Source organism: Bicyclus anynana, unplaced genomic scaffold (genome assembly GCF_947172395.1).
Source record: "Bicyclus anynana unplaced genomic scaffold, ilBicAnyn1.1 scaffold_29_1, whole genome shotgun sequence".
In the NCBI taxonomy this organism is placed as follows: Eukaryota; Metazoa; Arthropoda; class Insecta; order Lepidoptera; family Nymphalidae; genus Bicyclus; species Bicyclus anynana.
This window is the reverse complement of record NW_026441281.1, coordinates 307,774-330,118: the sequence shown is the minus strand read 5'-3', so window position 1 is coordinate 330,118 and position 22,345 is coordinate 307,774.

Genomic DNA, 22,345 nt, shown 5'->3' with positions numbered 1-22,345 from the left:
TACAATAAAGACTCCCCGAGAGTTCTGAAAACCCACAGACTAATAAAACAAATAAGCTAACAACATTACCTAATAACCAATTTTAAACATTTAATTGTTACAAGCGCGAAGTAATAATGTATCTACTTCTGACTCGATACACCGCACTCCCGCCGCCGACGTCCGCGCCGGCCGGCGGAGTCTACAAATAGATTCGCCACTTACAATACAATACAACAAAACAATAGTAGATATTTTAACTAACAAACAACAATGATTCCCCAAAGGTCCTTTTGCCGGTTATAATATGTTGTTACGGTTAGATGGCATTTAAACAAAAGGCGTGTTCACGTTAGGAGGTTTACTGATCGACTATCTTACATGGATCTACACTCGACAGCGAGATGCGTGTCTGTACCATATTGTTTACATAAGACTACGTCATTTTATTACATTCACTAACAGCTAACTTACACGCTTAATTAACTCTAGTCTACACGCTACAACTCCTCCCCCCTTAGAATTCACCAGAAAAAAAATAAAAATAGCATAGTTAATTCTGACAATTTAAAAAAACAGTAAAATTTAATAACTACGATAAGTCTATAACGGATTACAATAATTGACGAATTACATTGTGAATAACTAAATTAGTACTACGTAACGTGTTTTCACTTCACTGCATTACTTGTATGTGCTTATTACACTACCCCATATGTTTGTTTTAAGTTACTTATTATTGGGGTTTGCTTGTATATTTGATATTCCTGCCGGAATGCCATTGATTCTTTGCGTGACAGCTTCGCTAACGGTGGTCTCGACGGCGGCTTCGATGCGTCGTTTACAGTATCGCCACCCCACTTAGAGAATCAGCAGGGTGACAGTGCCGCTGATCATGACGACTGCCGTCAGGGACATTGTGTGCGCGTTCAACATCTGCCCATCCTCCGTCTGGACCTTTCCGAACATCGTATTTGTATTAATGTAGTGTCATTTGTCACGTTGACATTTATGTTTCATAGAGTAATAATAGTGCGTAGACACTCTTTTGCCGTTTGTGGTAGACACGTAGAAAGTTTAAATATATAAATATGTATTTTTTATTGTTATTTTGTTGAAAGTTAAATTGTAACATAGATTGAATTATAACTAGACCTATTTAGAATAATGCTGTTACCTGTGTATATTACATAGCCTTGGGTAAAAGTACCGATTACGTAAAGTATTTGTGCCTCTTTTGGCTTTTTAGGATTATTGTTAATTAATTATTGTATTATGTGATATAAAATATTATTTTATATCACATAATATTATTTTAATATATATTTATTTATTATTTTTATATTTCTTATACATAATTAGGTATTTCTAATTTTAAACATGGCAAATATAGATTTGAGCCCGAACGACAGTAGTACCTCTAACGATGACTTTTTTCGGCTTCTTCTTCATCGTCATTTAATGGAAGTTTCCACAGTACTTCTTCGCTCCTCAGTACTCTTCTTGACTCAACTTTCTCTTACTTACCCAATAACTTTAATGTTGTACACATTAACGCGCAGAGCATTCCTTCTCACTTTCCGGATTTGTTAGACTCTTTTGATAATAAAAACATCCACGCCATTCTTGTTTCTGAAACGTTTCTTAAGCCCAATCTTCCTTCTACTTCATATTCTTTACCTAACTTTCACTTGATTCGTAATGACCGGACTGGTAAAGGTGGTGGGGGTGTTGCAATTTACCTTCGCAGTCATATTCCATTTTCAATTCCAATTTAACTGTTCTTTTTGGCAAGCTCCCCTTTGTCCTATTAAGCTAAAACACCTTCCTGCTCCTTGGTTGACGGAAAATATTAAAGCCTTAATGGCGAAGCGCAATGCAGCTAAATCAAAGTATAAACATATTCCTTCCGATAGTAATCTTGCTAAATATAAGCATCTTCGCAATCACTGCAGTAAAATTTGCAGGGATGCACAGCGTCGTTACATTCACTCCTCCGTCGAAAACAAAAGCTGTTCAGATGTCTGGAAATTTTTGGGAACTTTGGGTATTGGCCGACAACGTGCACATGTTTCTTGCAATCTTGATATTGATGCCCTCAACATTCATTTTTCTACTATCTCGCTTATAGATCCTCAGGCAAAAATCCTGTACATTATCTCACCTTAGCTCTTTACCTTCTTTAAACTGTACACCTTTTAATTTCTCCCCTATCTCTTCGATTGATGTTAAAAAGCATATTCAGGCAATTAAGTCAGATGCGACTGGTCTTGATGGTATCAACCGGAAAATGATTTTATTAGTTCTAGATTCTGTGTTGCCAGTTCTTACTCATATTTTTAATTTCTCCTTATCATCTGGACAATTTCCAACATTCTGGCGTAAAGCTCACATTATACCTATACCTAAAGTCAAAAATCCCACTGCCTTATCTCAGTATCGGCCAATATCCATCCTTCCATTCTTGTCCAAAGTCCTGGAAAGTATTGTGCATCATCAGCTTAACCCTTTTCTAAACAATAACCATATTCTTCATCCATTGCAATCGGGTTTCAGACGTGGACATAGCACTGTTACCGCTCTTGTTGAGGTTTGTGACAATTTACGGGCTAATATGGATAATCAACTTCTGTCTGTTCTTGTTCTTTTAGATTTTAGTAATGCCTTTAATACGGTTGAATTGGACATCCTTCTTGCTATATTAAAATTCCTCAATATGTCTCAAATTGGTTCCACGGTTACTTGAATGAACGCCAGCAGTGTGTGCTTAATAACAATAAGAATTCCTCATATTCATCGCTTATAGCTGGGGTTCCTCAAGGTGGTATTCTCTCTCCTCTTCTTTTTGCTATTTTTATTAATACAGTCACTTCGTACCTTTCCTCTTCCTTTCATCTCTATGCAGATGACCTACAACTATATGTTGCTGCTCCAGCAGTAAGTATTTCTGACGCCATTTCCAAGCTGAATTTAGACTTACAACGGATTTATACATGGAGTCATTCTTATGGATTATGTGTTAATCCACTTAAGTCAAAAGTGATAGTGATTGGCAGCCGTATACAGTTGGCTAAAGTAAGCATAAACTCCATGCCACCTGTTCGTTTTAATAATACAGATTTAGAATTTAGCACTTGTGTCAAAAACCTTGGTCTATTTATTGATGAAACACTGTCTTGGTCATCTCAAGTGTGAGAGGTAAGTCGTAAAATTTTTGCTTCGGTTAGGTCTTTAAATAGATTTAAAAATTTCCTTCCAATTAAAACCAAAATATCCTTAGCTCAGTCTCTTCTTCTTCCGTTATTGGATTATGCCGATTCTTATTGAGACCTAACTGATGCACAGCTCGACAAACTCGAACGCCTTCAAAATTTATGCATTCGCTATATATATGGTTTGCGTAAATTTGATCACATTTCGTGCTCGTCTTAAATGGTTACCAATACGATTTCGCCGTCAGTTCCATCTTCTTTGCCTCTTGTTTTCTATCCTTTATAACCCTCTGTCAACTTCCTACTTGAAAGATCGTTTCCGCTTTACATCGGAAATTGATCTTCTCAATCTACGTTCTCGAAGTGATAACCGTTTGGTTCTACCTTGTTCTAAGACAAAGTTTTTTAGCAAGTCTTTTACTTCTGAGGCTGTCAAAATGTGGAATAATTTGCCGTCTTTTGTCCGTGTCAGTAATTCACTTGCTATTTTTAAGTTTCGTTTGAAACGACATCATTTGTCGTTCAAACGAATCATGTTCATGATCATCATCATGTTGTTTGTTTATTTATATATATATATATATATATATATATATATATATATTGTAGCAACTCGCATTAGATGGCCTGCTACTACATTGGGAAAATTCAAACTCCGCCTTGGGTGTTTGACGATATCGATGTTTTGCTGAGTTCTGTACAACAACAATTATAATGCACGCACGTACCTTTAATTGTGATGTACTCGTTGACTTCCACTACGCGTAGGGACAGGGAAATTTCGTAGTATAATTTGTAGTCTCGGTGATTGATGGTGATTTTCAAAGTTCAAAAAGGTCCACGCGACGCGGTCGATCCTTTTCGGCGGTTGATTTCGTTGACAGTATCTGTCACTGCGTTGAGTACCGTTCTTTCAAAAAACTTGAATACGACGCGCATGACAGCTGATTTAAGCTGCGTGTTGCCATTGTACCAAATCAGTGCCAACATCGATCATCGAATTGAGCGGAGATTGAATTTATTCTGACGTAACGAAACATTCCGCCCACCAAAATGCCTATGGTATTTTCTAATAATAATAAAAAAGAAGAAATAAAATATAATAGAAACGATGGTAACAGAGTAACGCAATTAAATAAAGCTAAAACTAATGCTATAATTAACAGATACGGTAAAACGTAATGTAGAGAAGTTAGTCTTCTATTGGTAGAGGACATAACTTTACTAGAGGTCTTTGTACATGATTGTTTGTTGCTGTTTTTAGAATTGCAATTCGAGCAATTCCATCCGCACCAGAAATTAGATTGGTAACCCGACCGAGAGACCAATGCAATGGAGTACGATTTTCATCTTTGATGATGACCATCGATCCTATTTTCAGTGGCTTGGAGTCCTTAGTCCATTTAGCGCGTTGTGTAAGCGAATTTAGATATTCATTTTTCCATCTACACCAAAAGTTTTGATGGAAAGCCTGTAACATTTGCCAACGATTAAGCCGTTTGATGTTGATTTGCGAGAGATCACTGTCTGGCACGGCTGTGAGAGGCTCGAGTGTTAGGAAATGGCCAGGGGTTAAGACCGAAAGATCATTAGGATCAGAACTGATCGGACATAAAGGTCTTGAATTTAATACGGCTTCTATTTGGACGAAGAGAGTTGTGAGTTCCTCAAATGTTAAAACCTGATCTCCGACTACGCGATGTAAATGAGATTTGGCAGCCTTAATTTGTATCTCCCATACTCCTCCAAAGTGAGGAGCTGAAGGTGGATTAAATTTGAACTCGATTTTTTCAGCACTTGAAGCCTGATGCATAAAGGATGATAATTGGTTTCGAGCACCAATGAAATTAGTACCGCGGTCTAGGTGAATGGAATTACACCTTCCCCTGCGCCCTATGAACCGACGTAAACTTGCGATAAATCCATCCGTTGATAAAGTTGACACGACCTCGAGATGGACGGCCTTAGTTGCTAAACATATGAATAAGCATAAATATGCCTTGTCGATTTTGGCACCACGATGTGCACCAAGTTTGATGCGAAATGGTCCTCCGAAATCAATGCCTACAACGGAGAACGCCTTAATTTGGTTTACTCGAAAAGATGGTAAATCGCTCATGGGCGGTTGTAATGGCTGTGGGTTAGTGCGATAGCATTTTACGCATTTAGAAATACAACTACGAATTGCGCGTTTAGCAGAAATTATCCAAAACTGCTGGAGAAGTAGAAAGTGAGTAGTGTTTATGCCGGTATGACAATGACTGTGATGAATGAATTTAATAATTAATAATGTTAGTGGATGATTAGTAGGTAAAAATGCTGGATGTTTATGTTCATATTCTAAGCCGGATCGAGAAATTCTCCCACCTACTCTAAGAATACCCTGTGAATCTAAAAAAGGACTAAGTTTTCGAAATGTTTTAAGTAATGGTTTCTTGAATTTTATGTTTGAGATTTCTTCCGCAAATACTTGACCTTGAACATACTTAACAAGTTGCATCAATGCAACATGTCGTTCAGCGTTATTAAGAAAATTATTACGATTAGCTTCACATGGTTTTCGGGAATTGTTAATGAAACGATTGATATAAGTCAAAATGTTAATAAGTTTTTGTAACGATGAGCAACGATTGATTAAATCTTCTAATAACAGAGGTTCTTTTTCTTCATTGGTTTGTGTTTTATCAGCAAATAAGGTGACCGACTTTCGCGCCTCCGTGTTAATTATGGCTCCTTCATGAGGAGATGGTGTACTTAAGCTTGAGGGCCAAGTGTCACGTTTCTTTGATAACCATTGTGGCCCCGCCCACCATAACGAATTATTTAATAGTTCATTCGGAAGTTGTCCACGGGAACAAATATCTGCAGGATTGTCGACTGACGAGACGTGCTGCCAACATTTTATAGGTGTGATGTCCTGTATGTGGCTAACGCGATTTGCAACAAATGTCGTCCATCGAGTGGAAGCAGAACGTAACCATGAAAGGACGACGGTTGAGTCTGACCAAAAATAAACTGCATCAAATGAAATGCGAGACAGATATGTATCACGAACCAGTGTGTATAAGTCTGATAAAAGTACTGCAGCACATAGTTCTAATCGAGGTAATGAGATGCGCTTTAGAGGCGCTACTCTAGCTTTTGAGCAAACTATGGATATCTGAACTTGATCTTTGTCGTCCGTGGCCCGCAAATAGATTACAGCACCATATGCTATTTCGGAGCTATCTGCAAACCCATGTAGTTCATATGATTTAACTTTTGCACATTTAAACTGCCGTGGAATTCGAAGTTTAGACAATTGCGATAGTTGAGTTTGATATGCGTTCCAAAGACGAACTATATCATCAGGTGGTGGTTGGTCCCATTCAATACCGAGTATCCACAGTTTTTGGATGAACGATTTGGCCTGAATTGTTACCGGTGACAAAAAACCGAGAGGGTCGAAGATTCTTGCTAATTCGCTCAAAATTGTTCGTTTTGTGCAAGTTAAATTCATAGATTTTATTTCAAAAAGAAATGTATCAGATATTGGATCCCATTTTAATCCAAGTACTTTCAAGATTGTTGAATCTGCCTCATCAAGTGACACGGGATCCGTCAAACAATCTTCCGATCGAAGGTCGGACAACAGTTCAGAATAATTGCTAACCCATTTTCTGAGCTGGAAACCTCCTCTATTACAGAGAGCGATGACCTGTGTCTTTGCTTGTTGTGCGCTTTCAAACGAATCACATCCGGTTACAACATCGTCGACATAAACATCGGATGAAATGATCTGTTTCGCAATTGGATAGGAATCTCCTTCATCTTCAGCAAGCTGTTGCAAAGAACGACAAGCAAGAAAAGGAGATGAAGCGACACCATACGTAACTGTGTTTAAGCGATATTCCTTAATCGATTCGTTTGGTGAAGCTTTCCAAAAGATACGTTGATAGTCGCGATGCTCCGAAGCAATTGAAATTTGTCGGTACATTTGACGGACGTCAGCCATGAATACTATATTGTGTTCACGAAAGCGCAAAAGTATTTCGAATATATTGGACTGCAGTTTTGGACCAATGAGTTGTGTGTCATTTAACGAACGCCCATTATAATCCTTGGCCGATGCGTCAAAAACTACGCGCAGGCGTGTACTTTTAGATTCCGGGCGTAAAACACAGTGATGAGGGATATAGTATTTTCCCATTTCCATTTCGTCTGTGGGAACTAGTGACATATGTCCGCTTTTGATGTAATCTGACATGAACTCGGCATATTGCTTGTGTAAATCAGGATCTTTTGAAAGTCTACGTTCTATTGAGTGAAATCTTCGAAGTGCAATGTCTCGCGAGCCAACAAAAGAGGGTTCCAAATCCTTAAAGGGCAGACGAACTATGTATCGCCCATTGTTATCACGCGTGTGATCTGACATAAACTTTTGTTCACACAATTTTTCATCTGGAGTCATAAGCACTGCTTTGGGCAAATTTTCTATTTCCCAAAAACGCTGTACGAGTGAATTTAGTTTCGCATCTGTTTTTAAGGAAGAATGTAGCATTGTGGTAGATGCCAACCTTGTTTTTCCCAACAGCAGCCAACCAAAAATAGAATTCAGAGCTGTGGGTTGATTTGGACCTCCTTTAATACGTTGATTGAGTAAGGACTCAGCGAATACGTCAGCGGCAAATAAAAGATCAATAGGACCCGGAATGTCGAAACCAGGATCAGCTAAGTTTAATGATTTAACATGAGACCATCCAGATGTATTCAAGCTCGCAATAGGTTGATCACCGCATATTTTTGGTAATACGTGTAAATCTAGCACAAACGCTGTTTTGTTATGAGTTCCAATCTTACAAGTAACGTCCCCTAATATGGAAGTTGCTGTTTCTCCAAGTCCACTAACGCTGGCATTGGTATGAGACCATTTTAAATTTAAGCGATCTACTGCTGTTTGGGTGATGAAATTGCTTTGGCTACCTGTGTCAAATAAAGCACGAAAAGAATGCATTGTTCCTGAAATATCCTGAACTTGCACAATAGCAGTTGCTAGCAGCACAGTTGTATTGACCTGTGACCTTGAAACTAAAGTTGCTGTAGATTGATTAGTTTCAATAGGTGCTTCACGGTGAAGTAAGGAATGATGTTTCCGTTTACAAGTTCGACAACAAAAAATGCTTGTGCAGTGCTTGAGCTGATGGGAACTCTTTAAACAGTTGAAGCACCAGTTTTTGTCAGTGGCAATTTTCATACGTTCGTCGACTGTTTTATTCAAAAATTCTGGACAAGATGAGATGGTATGGGAATCATTACAGAAGGGGCAGATAGCCGGGCGTGGAATTGTAACACTGCTGGCTACTGGGTGCTTTTCTTTAGACGCTATTAGGGTATGGGCGTTAGTCACGTGCTTAGGTTGGACAGGGTTAAAGGACACTTTGTGGAATGACTTGTTTTGTTTGACTTCGAAACTTCGAGACTCCGAAAAATGAGTATCTCGTAACAACGCTTCACATTTAGAGTGCAAAAAATCCTTTAATTGCGCATACGTGGGTAGTTCGGTATTCGAATGTTTTTCCTCGAAATCTCGTCGTATAGTTGTATCTAATTTCGATAAAATATGATAAACTAATATGAAGTCCCACTGATTTACCGGTAAATTCACAGATTTTAAAATACATAAATTTTCATCAAATAAGTCAAGGGACTTACGAAATTCGTGAGCATTTTTAAAATTAAAATTTATATTTAAAATGTCCTTCCAGCAAGTAAAGGCCAAATCACGTTTACCTTTATAACGTGTAACAAGAGCGTCGTATGCATCGCGGTAGTATTCGCTGCTTAACGGAAAAGTTTTTACTACCGTCAATGCATCGCCGCTAAGTGAGGACACCAAATAATGAAATTTCTCAGTATTATTAAGAAATGTGGAATTGTGAATTAATGCATTAAAAGTGTCTAAATATTCAGGAAAACGCTTAAGATCACCAGCAAAGTTAGGTAGCTGTATTTTGGGTAATCGTACATTTGAAAATCCGCTACATTGTGAATGAGAAACAGGTGACTCACTACTGTTTAAGCTACGATAAATCGCTATAATCTTATAATAAATCTCATCGAAACGCTCTTGAAGCTCACAATCATCGCTATCTGAGTCGTCTAAAATTTCTAAAATCATAAAATGTGCGCTTTCGAAATCAGACGAAATTTTTTTTATATCCTGGTGGTAGGAATAAAAAATGTCTTTTTGAGATGGATCGCTAGTCGCCGCGAGACCGATCTCCAATGTTTTACATATCCGCTTATAAGCAATCGTTCGTTGTCTGCGTAAAGATGGCAAGTCCTGGGATGTGTATCCGATATCGACAGACCTTGAACGCGATTTCTTTGAGGTGCTTCCCTTCCGAGCTGAATGTTTTGTTAAAAGAGACATTTTTGTACGTTGGATTGTGTTATGATTTTAAATCAAGCTACAATTTATATCTAATTCGGATATAAAACAAAATAATATTAAATATGCTCGCAAAGGGTGTTTGTGTTTGTTAGTGTTTGCATTCAAATGAACAGTACACCACACAAGTTTTGCTTCATTTGTATGAACAATGTAATTGATTTAGGGACAAACCTTGTGGTGAACTGTACTTACCAGAATAACTGAGACACGTATATAACCGCTATGTTATACACCGTAAAGTTGAATTTCGGCCTATTTAGTGATGAACGATGACGGTATAGACAGGCGGTTCACTACATTCAACTTACCCGATGTTTTTAGTAAAATACCGAATTAATTTCGGCTAAATACCTATGGCGCGTTACCGTGAATTATTATTACGTAAAGTGACTATTATGTTGAAGTTATGTGCCAATTATCGACTAATTACATCAAGATACTGAAAGGTTGATAAAATTAATTATGAATTTTCTTATTGTGACGATTCTGTTTTAGCTTTATGTGAAATAAATCCCTGTTCGATTGCGTTAATTTATGTAGGTACCATCGACGTTTATAGAAACTGAATGGAACAATGTGAGAACAAAATTAATTTGGTTAAACGTAAGTTCCGCGGATACGCTTAGCAGAAAATACCATACACAAACTTTGATAGTGGAGGTCCCGGGTTTCGGCACCATAAAATGTAGCAACTCGCATTAGATGGCCTGCTACTACATTGGGAAAATTCAAACTCCGCCTTGGGTGTTTGACGATATCGATGTTTTGCTGAGTTCTGTACAACAACAATTATAATGCACGCACGTACCTTTAATTGTGATGTACTCGTTGACTTCCACTACGCGTAGGGACAGGGAAATTTCGTAGTATAATTTGTAGTCTCGGTGATTGATGGTGATTTTCAAAGTTCAAAAAGGTCCACGCGACGCGGTCGATCCTTTTCGGCGGTTGATTTCGTTGACAGTATCTGTCACTGCGTTGAGTACCGTTCTTTCAAAAAACTTGAATACGACGCGCATGACAGCTGATTTAAGCTGCGTGTTGCCATTGTACCAAATCAGTGCCAACATCGATCATCGAATTGAGCGGAGATTGAATTTATTCTGACGTAACGAAACATATATATATAAATAACAATAACAAATACCTCGAAAAATGAAATTTTAATTCAACGACAAATGATGTCGTTTCAAACGAAACTTAAAAATGGTAATATATATTTGTATTAGTTGTAATATATTATGTAATACATATGTAAATTTTAATACCTTCCCGCTCTTTCTTCGCAAGTTCTCTCGTCAGGGGTTGCCTGGTAGAGATTACTTATAGTAATAAGGCCTCCTTTGCATGCTAAGTTTAATTTATGTTTTTAATGTTTCAATTTATAATTGTATTTTTGTGTGCAATAAAGTATTTCTTCTTCTTCTTCTTCTTCTTCTTTCCATTTGCTCCAGCACTATTCTGTGCGACAATGGTCGTTTTGCTCGGTGGTTGACCCATATTAGTTTATTAGTTGATTACACGATGATAACTAAGTACTGGTAAGGAGCAGAGTTAATAAGTAACTGACGAGCGAAGAGTGGTTAGTGTCTAGTGACGGCGATGCGAAGTGTTGCTGTTTAAAATTACAAGTTGAATCTCACGGTCTTCTTATCCTTAACGATGCGAGCGGACTTCGTTATCATCGGCGGCGTAATTAGTTTGCTCGAGGTGTCCGATGCAGTCGTAACGCTCGCCGGATGTTTGGTAGTGTCGGGTGGTGTTTCTCGGCGTGGGACCGCCATAATATATAATAATGACGATAAGTCTTTGGTACTTGTAGAACCTTATTCTTGTAGTTATTTTATATATCTTAAATAGTTAGTATTTAGTTTAGTTAGATTACTTAGTTTAGTTTTTTTGTGGCACGCTGGTTGAAGGGGCACTGCTTTTTTGACGAGACGCGTGGCTTGGTCGGCGAAACGTGTGCTGTCAAGTTGTGGAGTGCCGAGTAGGTACGCTATGTCTGCAGTACTGTGGATGCGGAAACCGTGCTTTTGATGCTGCGGTTGATCCCTTGGTACAGTTGCGGCTGCTGGCACTCTGGTGCTGCTGATGCGGCTGCTAGTGGCCACGGTTGTTAGCGTGGTGCCATGTGAGCTTTGTTATATGTGATGGACGCGCTGGAGAGCTGGTGGCACGCAGGTATTTGAGTATAAATTACCTTGTGGATGCTTTGATTCTTGATGTGCGCGTGATAGCTGATGCTCCTGGTTGTGCATTGTGAGTCGTTCTTCTCGTATTGCGCGGTAATTAATATTTGAACGTCGGGTGTTACCATTTTGCTGATGATGTGGTAACGCCCGACGTGACGTGGGTCGATCATCGCGCTACATTATTTAATATATAATATTTATAATATTTTTCACGTCGGGTGTTACCACTTTGCCGGTTATAATATGTAGTTACGGTTAGATGGCATTTAAATAAAAGGCGTGTCCACGTTAGGAGGTTTACTGATCGACTATTTTACATGGATCTACACTCGACAGCGAGATGCGTGTCTGTACCATATTGTTTACATAAGACTACGTCATTTTATTACATTCACTAACAGCCTACACGTTTAATTAATTCTAGTCTACACGCTACACCCTGAATGCCCCTAGGATTTTTTTAAACAATCTGACAATACCAACACCTTACTTTTCAGCCTTTTTAAAAATAACTTCAAAAATGAGAGCGGAAATCAATCTCTGATTCTCTGCCTGCAGTTTTTGGGAGCTAGACTCCTTGAGCTGCCTCAGGGGCAAACGCAGGAGCAAGCCGAGGTACTGGCTGGACGACTTAGGGTGGCATTGGACGAAATACCGGATGTTAACCGTCCAATAAAAATGGTGACCCTCTGGGTCACTGGTTTAGACGATTCTGCCACGGATGAGAAGATTGCAGCGGCGGTAGCCCGGGCTGGGGGTTGCCCTCAGTTTGCAGTGAAGGCGGGTGATGTGCAGCCGGGCCTCATAGGAGTGGGCTCGGTTATAGTTCACTGCCCGGTGGACGCAGCCAAGAAGATTTGCGACACTGGGCGGCTGCTGGTTGGCTGGAGTTCCGCCGATATCCGTGCACTTGAGCAACGCCCCTTGCGCTGCTTTAGATGCATGAGCATGGGGCACACGGGCCCCGTTTGCCCGTCAAAGAAGGACAAGAGCAGACTGTGCTTCCGATGCGGTAGAGAAGGACACAAGGCAGCGGGGTGCGTGGGCACCATGCGTGCTGATGCGGGCTTGTCGTCGGGGCACATTTTTTCGAGGGTAGGCGTGAAATAAGTAACACACATTTTTGAAACGCTGTTTATTTTATTTTTAATTATAATAGGAAGTTTAAAGTATATCTACTTATTTTCACAAAATTATGTCCCAGTGACTTCAAATACGTACCAGATAATGTGATCCTCGTGATAATTTATTTGTATTTCATAACCACAAAATTTTACAAAAGTGTTCGCGATATTGATTTTTTTTTTTTTCTCTGTGGGTAGGCTTAAAGAAAGTAACACATTTAAGTAATCTCTTATATTTTCAATTTTAAAATATATACAAGTGTTATTAAATATTTACATATGTACCTGTGAATAGCCTAGGCTTGCCAGCTCCTTTTGGTTATATTTGCACAGGCTTTAAGCTTCTTTTTGTGACAGTGTGCTATTTCACATATCCTAACCTCACTTTTGGTTTTTTTTGTTTTCACTGTTACTAAACTTTGTTTAACATGGAGTCTCTAAAAAGTAACATAAACGAAATCAGTGAGCACTTCAACAGAAGAATGGAAGAGTTCCAAAAAGAGTTAAGAGCAGCAATCCCAGCCACAAGTCCAACATCAAATTTAAACTCTCAGTTTCTAGCCTTCCGGACATTTGTTTTGACTGCACTGGAAAATCTGCAACTACAGCTTGAGCTTCTTGGCAAACAACAGGAAGATTTGGAGATGCATTCCAGGCGAAAGATTCTTCTAGTGCACGGAGTTCCAGAAGAAGAAAAAGAGGTTCTAGGAGTTAAAATTTCGACCACCTTGTCTGAGCGCCTTGGGCTGCCGGAGTTGACTCCAGAAGCAATTAGCCGCAGTCATCGCATGGGTCGTCCGGGTGATAAGCCACGGGCTGTTGTTGTCAAATTTAAGGACTTCTCGCTGAAGAATATGGTTTGGTCATCGAAATCTAAGTTGAAAGGCACAGGGGTCACTTTGTCAGAGTTCTTAATTAAAAGCCGCCAGTCAATTTTTCTGGCGGCTCGACAACGATTTGGCGTAGCCAAGTGCTGGACAAAGGATGGAAGCATTATAGTGCTTGACCAGACTGGTAAGAGACACCGCATCTCGTCAATGAAAGAGATGAATGCTATCCCGACGTCCACGCAGAATGCCTCTGTGCCTATTGCTGCTCCTTCAGCCACGGGTGATGCTTCTCGGGACACCAAGGGTGTCAATGCCAGGTTGAAGAGAACGGGCAGGAGATAAGCCGTGTATAGCCGTCTTTCGTATTTCGTGAGCTATGTTTCTCATTGATCCGTTTTATTTGGTATTATGATTTAATTCACAATTTTAGTTTATGTTTAATTAGTTTGTTTCATTCAATTACTTATTACTTATTAGTTATATTTAGAAAACGCAGGTAAAACTTTAATTTTGCAATTATATTTTGACGTCTGTAATTTTAACACATCACACTGACATTGACAAGAGATAGATCTGTCAAAGATTATTAATCAAAGTCAAAATGACAGTTTGTCTAAGTTTATACCACAGATGTTGCTATATTTTTTTATAAATCCTCTGAGACTAAAATAGACAATCATATTCTTACTTTAGTTTGCTGTAAATTGTAAGATTGTAGATCTGTTTGTAGTTCTGAATGTTTTTGTACTAGCTTAGTTTATTTTTATTTGTAATTTTGCTGTAACTGATTTTTTTTTTTTTTTTTTCTCTTGTACTTTAATATACTTTGTTTCTCTTTTTATTTTTGTAAATCTGTGTAAATGTATATATTTCCTGTATATCTTTATTTGGCTGCTGGCGGTTTAGGATAAATAGGTGCATTTTTTTTAGCATTTTTAGACACTTATCATAATTTATTTATTATTATTATAACTATTTTATATATAATTTTTTTTGTATTTGTTTAATATTTTTAATTATGTCATGTACCAGTTTAGATAGTGATATATTTTTGTCTATGTCGTCTAGTGATAATAGTTTCCACAGTACATCTTTCCTTCCACTCGATGAAACCCTTGATTCTCACTTCTCGGATTGCCAGAAAAACTTTAATGTTATCCACATTAATGCACAAAGTATCCCGGCTCATTATTCTGATATGCTTGCGTCTTTTGATTCCCGTAATATTCATGCCATTCTTGTTTCAGAATCGTGGCTTAAATCTTGTTTACCATCAACGTCCTACTCGTTGCCGGGTTTTAGGCTTATACGCAATGACCGCGTGGGTAAGGGTGGTGGTGGAGTGGCGATCTACTTGCGGTCTTATATTTCTTTCTCTATTGTTGATTCGTCTCCACAACCTCCTTCACCTGATGCGGCTGAGCACCTGCTGCTAGAAGTTGTCCTATCGCAAACAAAAATTCTTCTTGGCGTGTTCTATTGTCCACCATCTGTTTCTAATTACTTTTACTCATTTGAAACTTTACTGGAACAAGTAGTCCCCTTGTATAGTCACAGCATAATTCTGGGGGATTTAAATACATGCCTAATTAAAGATGACTATCGCAGTAAGAAGTTAATGACTGCAGTTGAATCATGTAGTTTATCTGTCCTGCCACTTACTGCTACACATTATTCTCCTGGTTGTACTCCATCTCTTCTTGACCTTATTATTGTGTCTTCTCCTGATTTCGTCTTCAAGCATGGTCAATGTCCAGCTGAAGCATTTTCGTATCATGATTTGATTTATCTTTCCTATAAATTACGTCCTCCCAAGGCAAAATCGAGAATACTTCTGCAGCGTAACTTTGCTGGAATTGATAAAAATCGCCTTTGTGATGATGCTACGAATTTGGATTGGTCTGTTATTGCAGATGCAGATTCAGTTGATTGCAAGGTAGACTTATTTAATACCCTAATAACTCAGCTCTATGATGTGCATGCTCCGGTAAGGCCGATTAAAATGAAACACCTACCTGCTCCTTGGCTTTCTGATGATATAAAAATTTATATGAACAAAAAGAATTCTGCAAAATATAAATATAAAACAACTGACTCTGAAGCGAATCGTCTTAAATATCATAAGGCTCGGAATCGCTGTAATACATTATGTAGAGATGCACAACGACGCCACATTTTTAAATCAGTAGAAAATGGCAATTCTGCCAAAACTTGGAAATTTCTAGAATCTCTTGGAGTTGGTAAATCTTCCCCTAATAATCCTATCAATATTGATATCGAACATCTGAATAAACATTTTGCTACTTCCGATACGATTGATAGTATTGATAAAGAACGTACACTTAACATTCTTTCTTCTGCTTCAACTCCTAATCATTTACCCTTTTTCTTTGAGTCTTTCACTGAATGTGATGTTAAGAAGAGCATTTTATCGATCGTCTCAAATGCTGTCGGTTCTGATGACGTGAGCCGTAATATGATCATTCCCATCATTGATATTGTTATCCCAGTTCTTACCCATATCCTAAATTATTCCATCCACTCCAGTAAATTTCCTGAGGCATGGAAGAGTGCTCAAATTATTCCATTACCTAAAAAAATTACCCCTAATTCCTTCTCAGACTTTCGACCTATTTCAATTTTGCCTTTTCTGTCAAAAGTCCTTGAAAAATTGGTTTTCCGACAGTTGAGTCTTTTTCTTAGCAAGCATTCCATTCTAAGTCCCTTTCAATCCGGTTTTCGCCCTGGTCATAGTACGGTCACAGCTTTAGCAAAAGTTACTGATGATATCCGCTGGGCGATGGATAATAGACAACTCACAGTCTTAGTTCTGCTAGATTTTAGTAATGCTTTTAACACTGTTGACTATGACATTTTGTTGGGTTTATTATGCTCTCTTAACATATCTCCATCGGTGGTTGACTGGTTTCGGAGTTACCTCAATGGCCGTAAACAGCGTATTCGCGTTCACGATTCTTTCTCATCTTGGTGTGATGTTTCGGCCGGGGTACCTCAGGGTGGCGTGTTATCTCCTTTACTCTTTTCCATATTCATTAATTCTATCACTCAATGTTTCACTTCTCTCTACCATATGTATGCAGATGATGTGCAAATATATCGCTCGTCAACTCTTGAGAACCTTGGCTCTGCTGTGTCTGCTATTAATAAAGATCTAAATGCAATTTCAGTATGGAGCAAACAGTATGGGCTTAAGGTTAACCCTATTAAATCAAAAACAATTATTATTGGCAGTCCTAGTCTAATCTCAAGAGTTGTTTGGGGCGACGTACCACCTATTATTTACAACGGTGTCATGATACCGTATTGTGATTCGGTTAAAAACCTTGGAGTTGTTATGGACAAGGAATTATCGTGGTGCATGCATATCAAGGAGTTGAGTAGGAGGACGTTTGCGACGTTGAGTTCGTTACGACGCCTACGTTCTCTTCTTCCAATTCCTACCAAAGTTATGTTAGCAAATTCTCTCCTACTCTCTGTTCTCGATTATGCGGACGCAAGCTATCCCAGTTTGACTGAGGACTATCTTAATAAACTTGAGCGACTTCAAAATGTTGCAATTCGGTTTATATTTAGCCTTCGCAAATATGACCATATATCTGAATTTCGTCAGAAACTCAAGTGGCTTCCTATTCGCCGTCGCCGGGATCTGCATGTACTTTCTCTTCTGTACTGTGTGCTCTTTAATCCAAAATATCCTCCTTATCTTAAGGAGAAATTCACATTTCTGGGAGTGCAATCAGAGCTAAGAACATGTCGTGCTCTTACTCTGTGTATGCCTTTCCATAGGAGTAAATTTTATAAGTGTTCATTTGTTGTTCGTGCTATTAAGCTATGGAATGCACTCCCAGTCGACATTCGGAAATCCAAATCCCTTGATATGTTTAAAAAATCCGTTAAGACATATTATCTTAGTCACTAGTTACATATTTTATTTTATTAGAATATTTATCATACGACATAATGATATATTTATATATTAGTTTATTTTATGATATTTATAATTATTATATAATTTGTGTATTATGGTTTATGTATTAGTGTGTAGTTATTTGTATGTATGTATATGTACAATATTATTACGTACACACCACCTACAGTTGTCCTAATAAGTTCCTAAGCCTAAGGTTGCCTGGAAGAGATCGCTACTAAGCGATAAGGCCGCCTTTTGTATTCTACTTTTTCTTGTGTTTCTGTTTTGCTTGTTTTCTTTTATTTTTGTGGTGTACAAATAAAGTGTATTAAATAAATTAAAAATAAAAATTGATACAAGATGGATTCTTTGAAACAGTCTTTTTCTGCTATGTCGGAAATGGTCTACACGAACATGGACGAATTCCAGCAGGAATTACAAAAGAACACTGCTTCGAAGACGGCCGTGACTACCTCATTGATAGCCGCGGACTTTGCTTCATTCAATATATTTATTGTATCCGCATTGAAAACGCTGCAGCAGCAAGTTGAATTCCTTCGGATGGAAATGGATCGCCAAGAGATGCGACAAAGGTGGAAGATGCTGCTCTTGCACGGAATTTCTGAAGCGAAGGCGGACAATTTAACTGCACGTGTCGATTCGATATTTGCCCAACACTTAGATCTACCAAAGGGGGATGTCCATTCCCGGCCTAGACCTTTCGTCTCCGCCCCGCACTTTACATAAAACTAAAAAATACTTGATAATTTTTGTTTAATAATGAATAAATTACTTTATCCTTAGCGGTTTGCTATAACTTTCCCCAAAAAATGAGTTTCACAACGATATTTGACAATATTATAGTTGTTGTATGACATTTTTGAAGACACGAACATGAACAGTGTTGCCAGCTAAGTGAATTATTTGGTTTGATCGATATTTTAACCGAATAATAATAATAGAGATTTTTAACTAGAAATAAAACTTACCTATTATTTTTCCTGAGATATCCGGAATCCATGTTGAGTTTAGCCTTCCGTTTTTCATGTGTTTTGACTTAGCATTCCCCCGTTGCCGGTCCGCCATCGATACTGTTTCCGTTTCAATATGGCGACGAGGCGAGATGGTTGGTGGGGACACTTTGTTTTGTCATTATTAGCGTAAGTACCAGGTAGAATTATTTGGATTCCGGATATCTCAGGAAAAATAATAGGTAAGTTTTATTTGTAGTTAAAACTCTCTATTATTTGTTCCGTCATCGATATCCGGAATTCATGTTGAGTGATGCGTTTGATTTCTCCTGGTACTATATTATTGATGCTATAATGTGCTATAAAAGCTACGAAATATAGAATGATATTATATATTGTAAGTATGATATTTTCGTGCACAGATTTCATTAATGTGCATATATGACACTATCCTTAAAAGTTAATATTTCATGCTTGAAAATGAAATGAAATAAAATATTGACTCAAAAACATAAAGATTATTGAACAATTCTGATACTTTATATCCTCAATATAAAGTGATAAAAATATATTTGATCATAATCATAAGGATTGACATCAAAATTTCTTAATTGTTTTTGGTATAATTTTTTATAGTATGTACTTTTTTCAAGTTACTGGTATCAGAAAATGAATAATTTTATAACCAATCTAATGATGATACAGAAGATCGTCATAACTTCCAGCTTCTAAAAGAGCACTCTTTATTAACTAAACCTCCATAAATAGTATTTACACCAGGCTTGTGTCTATATGTGTGTGTCTGTATTGTGTCTGTATTGTGTGATATCTTTATGTCTCCTAGGTGTAATAAATAATTCTTTAAATTTGATTTTTTACACTTAAATTCTTATTGAGGTGCACCAATTATCAAAATAGGGGTGATTTTCAAACCAGACTTCCAATAATTAGCATAGTAAGTCGTGGAAATAATTTTGCTACATTAAAATATAATTATACAGCTATCGAGCATGTGTTTTGGATCATTACAAAGTAGAGTGAGATCACGTACGACCCCAAAGCGAAAAAGTATGAGGAACTGGAAAACTACATCATATTCACTAAGTGTAGTTCTAGTCTTTAGTCGTTCATTTTTGTCAATTACTGTGGAATTTCGGAAATGCCATCTTTTAAAGTATTATAATTAAAAATCAAAATCAAAAATCATTTATTTCAAGTAGGCTCAGTTTACAAGCACTTTTGACACGTCAGTTGACTATTTGTAAAGATTCTACCACCGGTTCGGAAGGCAGGTTCTGCTGAGAAGATACCGGCAAGAAACTCAACAGTTGCTCTTTTGAAAAAGTCATACAGTATTATAATTTACAATTGATAACAATTACTGTTTACATTTCTTATAGTTTTACTTTCTGTGTGAAAGTGGAAGCTGATCCAACGGCCTCCAAGCATCTTTATCATTAAGGAACTCATCAATGTTGTAGTACCCTCGACTGAGTAAATGTTTTTAACACATTGCTTAAAGCTATGCATTGGCAGATCCATCACAGTCTTGGGGATCTTATTATAGAAGAGTACACCCAAACCTACAAAAGATTTTTTTACTCTTTGGAGACGATATGCAGAAATAACTAACTTATGCCCGTGTCTAGTAAGACGTGGGTTTAAATCTCCTTTTCGTTTGTACAAATTAATATTTTGTCTTACATATACTATACTGTTATATATATATTGACAGGCTACTGTTAGTATACCTATTTCTTTAAACTTTTGACGAAGGGACTCGCGTGATTTTAATTGATATATTGCTCGAATTGCTCTTTTTTGAAGTACAAATATAGATTGTATATCGGCAGCCTTGCCCCACAATAAAATACCGTAAGACATTACGCTGTGAAAGTACGCAAAATAAACGAGCCTAGCTGTATCAACATCAGTAAACTGTCTTATTTTTCTCACGGCAAATGCCGCTGAGCTAAGTTTACCAGACAGTTTTTCTATATGAGCACCCCACTGAAGTTTACAATCCAAGGTCACTCCCAGGAAAACTGTGGAACTCTCCATTTCCAGTGTTTCACCATCGATCATTATAGACTTATCTAATTTTATAACATTTGGCAATGAAAACTCAATACATTTAGTTTTCTTGGCATTCAAAAGTAGATTATTTGCAGTGAACCAATGCGACACATGCGATATGGCACGGTTTACGTCGTCAGAGTTATCTTTATTTCTGTCGGACTTAAAAATTAAGGATGTGTCATCAGCAAACAGTACAATCTCACATATGCCGCTGACATGGTATGGTAAATCGTTTATGTACACTAATAGAAAAGGACCCAGAATTGAACCCTGTGGGACACCCATTATGGTAGTGGAACCGTGCGACTTTATATCATTTATGCATACCTTTTGTGTTCTATCACTGAGATAAGAGGCAATGAGATCGAGTGCAACACTTTGATGCCATAGGGGCTTAACTTGAGTATAAGGGTGTTATGGTCAACACAATCGAACGCCTTGGACAGATCACAGAACACACCAATAGCATTCTTAGAACCTTCCCATGCTTCATAAATATGTTTTAAAAGTTTTGCCCCTGCATCAGTTGTATTGCGACCTTTTGTAAAACCATACTGTTCAGGATGAAACAAGTTATTTAAATTAAAATGACATAAAAGTTGATTTAATATGATTTTTTCAAAGACCTTGCTAAGTGTTGGCAATATTGTAATCGGTCTATAATTATTAAGATCTGATTTGTCTCCTGATTTAAAAAGTGGTATCAATTTGCCATGCTTCATTAGGTTCGGAAAAATACCTAAGTCCACACATTCATTAAAAATAATGGCTAAGTGGGGAGCAATGACATCAATTATATTAGATATTACTTTCACTGACATGTCCCACAGATCTCCGGTTCTTTTTAATTTTAATAAATTGAAAGATTTTTTAATGTCTGATACAGTTATGTGGTGAAATTCAAAAAGAACGTTGCACTCTTTAACATTGCCTCTTAATAGTCTCTGGGCTTCCGTAGCAGACGAATCTAGTGAATCAGTTAACAAGATAGGAACATTCTGGAAAAAATCTTCAAAGGCATTAACAACCTCGATATCAGTGTTTACGTGCAGTGGTACTAGATGGCGCCACTCACATTTTGGATCGCGCTATGACTTGTTCATACTAGGGTATATGAGGCAAGCCATCGGTTTGCCAAGTTGTTGGTGTTCTCAGTTATTCGTACCTACATTGTTTGTTTAAATAAACCCAACCCATCGAGATCAAGCCGTAGTTTCATTTGGTGTGATCCGCGGCCCCAGTTCAATAGTGCACGGTGGGTTTGGGTGCTTCGGCCCATACATTGTTCCTACGAGAGCCGGATATCTGGAACCGAGGACATTTTTTGAAGATAAGTGGTCACTGGAGACCACCCGCCGTACTCGCAGTGGATTGCTGCAGAAACCGAGTACGTAGCACCGACGGAAGGCGCCGGCAGAGGGTGCCATCGGCGCTAGCAGCGGACTGATGACAAGTGACAGCGCGGTGACAAGTGACAGCAGAGGACATCAACCACAGATCAACAAAGGACAGGAGTTCAAATCACATTGACAGCTGTCAATGTGACACGTGAGTGAAAAAGTGTCAAGTGTCAAAAGTGACGTTTCAAATT